Source organism: Manacus vitellinus, unplaced genomic scaffold (genome assembly GCF_001715985.3).
Source record: "Manacus vitellinus isolate BGI_N305 unplaced genomic scaffold, ASM171598v3 scaffold_0_pilon, whole genome shotgun sequence".
Classification (NCBI taxonomy): Eukaryota; Metazoa; Chordata; class Aves; order Passeriformes; family Pipridae; genus Manacus; species Manacus vitellinus.
This window is the reverse complement of record NW_021938789.1, coordinates 57,328,696-57,334,311: the sequence shown is the minus strand read 5'-3', so window position 1 is coordinate 57,334,311 and position 5,616 is coordinate 57,328,696.

Sequence of the window (5,616 nt, the reverse complement as noted above, 5' to 3'; positions counted from 1 at the left end):
ACCACTTCCCTGGGTAGCCTGTTCCAGTGCTTGATAACCCTTTCTATGAAAAAATTTTTCCCAATATCCAATCTAAATCTCCCCTGGTGCAACTTGAGGCTGTGTCCATTTCTTTTGGTTGTTACCTGGGAGAAGAGACCAACCCCCACCTTGCTACGAGCTCTTTTCAGGTAGTTGTAGAGAGCTTTAAGGTCTCCCCTGAGCCTCCTTTTCTCCAGGCTAAGCAGCCCCAGCTCCTTCAGCTGTTCCTAATAAGACTTGTACTCCAGACATTTCCCCAGCTCCATTGCCCTTCTCTGGACATGCTCCAGCACCCCAATGTCCTCCTTCTAGTGAGTGACCCAAAACTGAAAATGGAATTAGAGGTGCAGCCTCACCACTGCAAGAGTATACAGGGATAATCACTTCCCTGGTCCTGCTGGTCCCACTGTTTCTGATACAGGTCAGGATGCTATTTTCAAGGATTTTGAGGTCCTGGTTGTGTCTCCTTATTACTAGGCACAAATAACACAATGGATAGTATATGTTTTATATCTCTAGAAGGTAAGTTAAAGTAACTTCAATGTGCTGTATACAACAATATGTACTTGCTTTCCTTTGACCTAAGTGTTTAATATTTATGACCTCTTATGACTGAAGATGAAAACTTCTGGGATGAAAACTGATGAAAAAAAGGTAGACTTTACCTAGGCATACTTGTGTTAGTTAGATAAAGAAATTTACATAATGGTCCCGTTTTTCTGAATATACACAACAATTCTTGTTTTCACACAGAATCACAGAATCACAGAAGATGCCGAGTTGGAAGGGACCCACAAAGATCATCGAGTCCAACTACAGGCCCTGCACAGGACCGTCCCCAAGGGTCACACCACGTGCCTCAGCATATCATCCAAATTTTCCTAAGATATCATGCCACAAATCCTCTGTCTTACAAGTATTTCCACATGTATGGCTTCTTTTCAGCTTCACACAATAATTTTCATGCTTGGTTGAAAACTGTTAGCTTACCCTTGTGTTTGTAGCTTGAGTATCTCAGCTGTGATGGGTTAAGTTCTTTGCACCCACTGCTTCTGTTGCTGAAAGGACTCTGCTCTTTGCACTCCCAGAATTGGGAAGAGTGCTTTGTGCTACTCTGGTTTCAGCTAGAACTATGATTCTCTTCAAGAACATGAAGCATTCCCACTAATAGTAGAAGCAACTTAGTGGGGGTAACAAGAATTTTTCATCATGCAGGTCTAAATGCAGAATGTATCATTTATCCTCATGTGAAATTCTCCCCTCTGAATTTTTATAAGTAACTTGCTGAAAATCACAGGAAAATGGATTACTGCTTTCTGCCCTCTGTAGAATTGAAGCTACAGGAATAACTTGTCTGTACAAATACAGTATTTTGAACTGTGCAGGGCTGGTTGGTATGCCAGAAATCTCAGGAGAGGCTCCCTTACACTGAAGTAGCAGAGCCTTGGCAGGGCCAAATTTTTTCTGGCCCATATTTAACATTCAAACTTTGTTTTCACATAGACCAAAAGACGTGTAATATTCAAATACAAAGCCTCTTGTCATCAACAACTGTGACCACTTTAGAATGAACCAGTTCATTGCATGCTGAAGCAACATTGTTGGTCAAGAAACCAGTTTTTGGCATAGTGCTATTTGTAGTTACTTTTGCTTTCTCTGAGGGACTGCAAATAATAAGATGTAGACACTAACACCTCTTGAATACATTTAACTTTCCATTTAGTTATAGCTTTATTTAGCATGACTGTAGATAAGGATAGCAGCAAACAATCATTGAAGCTTAAAGAACAATTTTAAAATAAGTACCAAGGCCTCATATTTGTTCTGAAACTGTTTGTTTTATATTCAGGGAATACTGTTTAATTTAATTTAATACAGCATCATATAGAGTAGGTGTAGGATGCAGAACAGGAGATGCTGTTACAGTACTAGGTTATACACGAGTGACCATAGGAGAAGACACCATTCTGTGACAACCAACAGGACTTTTTGTGTGTATGCTCCACCAATAATTTCAGTGGATATCCCTGTGTACCCTCTTCCATCTAATGCTGATAGACAATGATTCCATTTTTAGATCACATAATTTTTGAAGTAGGAACTGCTTATCTCATTTTTATAGAGTACATATAACAACTGAGATAATTTGGATGACCACCAGAAGAAAACAATGACTAATTTTTGACTATTGAAGTACTAGGAATAATGTAAAATTATGTTACCTGAAAGTAAAATGGAATGGGTGGATAATGAGGAGAACATCTCATAAATCTGATACCTTGTAGTCCAAGTATGAAATTACTACATCTTGCTTTTTATCTGCCTGAAAATAGGCAAAAGGAAAAGGCAAAGGGGTGAAAGAGGAGAGAAGTCCTCGGCAGTGGTGTACTGGCTGTTATACAAAGGGGGCTGCCTATTAACTTTCGTGGCTGTGTGGCACAAACGTGGGTCCCTCCACTAAGTGGGTTCACAGAATCACAGATTACTGAGTTGGAAGAGACCCACAAGGATCATTGAGTCTAACTCCTGGCGCTGCACAGGACCATCCCCAAGAGTCACACCAGGTGCCTGAGAGCATTGTCCAAATGCTTCTTGAACTCTGTCAGGCTTGGAGCTGTGACCACTGCCCTGGGGACCCTGTTCCAGTGCCCAAACACCCTCTGGGGGAAGAATCTTTATCTAATATCCAACCTAAACCTCCCCTGACACAACTTCATGCTATTCCCTCAGGTTCTGTCCCTGGTCATCATAGAGCAGAGATCAGTGCCTGCCCCTCCTCTTCCCCTTTCCCCTCACAAGGAAGTTGTACTTTCAGTGAGGTCTCCCCTCAGGGTCCTCTTCTCCAGGCTGAACAAAGTGCCCTCAGCCGCTCCTCACACAGCTTCCCCTCAAGGCCCTTCAGCATCCTCATTGCCCTCCTTTGGACAATGTCCAAATATAAGCTTAATGTCTTTCTTATATTGTGGCACCCAAAACTGCCACAATATTCAAAGTGAGGCCACCCCAGTGCAGAGCAGAGCGGGACAATCCCCCAGCTGGCGATGCTTTGCCTGATGCCCACGGTCGGCCCTCCTGGCTGCCAGGGCACTGCTGACTCATATTCAACTTGCTGTCAACAAGGACTACTGGGTCCAGCATCTCATTCCCCAGTCTGTATGAACATTCAGGGCTGCCCCATCCCCGCTGCAGAATCCAGAACTTTCCCTTGTTGAACTTCACATGGTTGGTGATTGCCCAACCCTTTAATTTGTCCAGGTCTCTCTGCAGGACGTCCCTGCCTTCCAGGGAGTCAACAGCTCCTCTGAGTTTTGTGTTGTCTGCAAACTTGCTTAGTATCCCTTCACTATTCACTATTCCCCTCTGTGCTCGACCCGTGAGCCAATTGCTCACCCACCACAGGGTGTGTTTATCCAGCTGTGTCCTGGACATTTTGTCCAGAAAGATGCTGTGAGAGAGTTGACTCATGTACCAGACACAATCACTCTGTAGCTCTCCCTGGGCTCACTTTATCTGTCTGGGAAACTAGCAGAGCTGCATCACTCCTGTTACCTTGTGAAGGGAAGCTGAAGTATCACTGCTCTGTAGTCTGCAGGGAGCTGTTCTCATCAATTCTGTCTACTAAAACCCAAGCTAAGCATTCATCTGTGTCCTTATGCAGAGTATACATGCACTGTGTAGGAATCTGGGAGGGTGACATTTATGAGTCAGAGTTCCACTTAACCCAGCTGCTCAGAATTAACTGTGTGAATATCTATTCTGTGCTGGCCTGTGCAGCTGCAGCAGGATATCAGCATTAAAAACCAGATATATTACTCCCCTGCACTTCCAGTCCTACACTTAAACAGTCTTTCCTGTTCTTTCTACTCGCTCTGTGTTTTCTGTTAGTTCAGTAGTAATTTTCATTTCAATACATTTTTCTTCCCAGACCCTTGGTTTACTAATTTTTGATCTAATATTTATTTTAAATATTAATTTTAATTCTATGTTTTCTTCACAGAAATATTCATTTTACTCCAGTGCCTCTTCCCAGTAGGTCTTTCATGTTACAGCACTGAGGATTTTTTCTTAGCTTTGGGTATTGTAATAAAGAATAGACATCTCTGCAGTAGACCCTGTGAGTAATCATAGAAAAATTTAGGTTCAAAAAGACCATTAAGATCATCGTGTCCAACTGGCAAAAGGAGCAGATTTAAACAATGGGAAAGAGTTAACTTGTGCATTGGCTAGCAAAGGCTCACAGGGAACAGCTTTGTGACTGCAGCAGTTTCTCAGTGTACTTGTACCTGCTGTTGGTATCTTGCAAATTTGAGTGCCTTCAAGTGGCAGATGGGATTGCAGAAGCCTTTCCTGGGATCAGGAGACCGGAATGGCTTTTAGACACATTGAAGTGAAAATTAGCTATGAAAGTTAAAGGCAGATAGAAGCTAGGGTGAGGATTAAATAATCCTCGATGCAACTCAGAAGCAAATAAAAAGGACATTTCAGGATTACAGATGAAAGGAGGAAAGATGAATTGGGGATTGGTAAAAATGCAGGCAGGAAAGAAACTCCTGCAATATGATGTCAGTTTGATATATAAGTATCTGTTAAGTTTGCCTGAACTCAATAGCAAGTAATAGAATAGTTTGAGCCATACTAGTTTTATAAACAAGTTTTATTGCTCAAAACTTCAAACTCAAAATGTGAAGATGGATCACTAACTCTGTCTTGTGTATCTTGTAAGATTTTTTTTTGTCCAGCTTGTCCTCTGGCATTTTTTACTCAGCTTTCAGAATAACTTTTCAAGATAGTTGTGGGGCTTTTTTCTATTTCCAAAAAGAAATGAAAATGTGCATGAAGCGTAGCTTGACAGTGAGCAGAGTTAAAGGACTTGTGACAGCTCAAGGCAAAAAGATGAATATTATTTAGTTGGGGTTGAGTCCACAGAACACAAGTGTAAAACAGCTGCAGCCAGGGAAGGCAAGTGGACAGAGGACTGGACAGTAAATGTTTCATGTGGGGAATCCTTCCTGAACAGTGTCTCTTTGTGAAATTTATTACAGGGTCCATTCCCTTTTGTTTCTTAACATGGAGTGTGCCCAGAAGTAGCATTACTTAATAGATCATTTAACTGAGTATTTAGTGTGTAATTCGGAGGTGATATAGATTGTATGTTGTCTTTCAGACAGACTCATTAAGAGAACTGACACTTTGAAAAACGGGTATTTCAAGGTGTTAAGTACCCTAAATTCCAGTTAATGCTGTGGTAGCCAAGAACACTGACCAGGACCCCCATTCCCATCTCTCTGCACCACTGCGAGGAGGATGGAGAGTCCAGGAGAGGGAGGAGTGGGAAACCATGTATTTAAGAGAGGACCGTGCAATGCAGCATGTCTATCCCTCTCTTAATGATGCAGTGCACCTGTGCAGACATTATAACACACTGGGAACCTAAAAGTAGAATTCTCTGCATCTCTGTGTCTCTCATGGAGAGCTTCCTTGGTTACCAAGAGCAGTGCTGAGGACATCGAAATGGCTTGAATCTAGAATTTATAAATGAACACGAGTAAAGGCAGGCCTACATCAGAGCTTCTTAAATGCACAGCTTGAATGTGA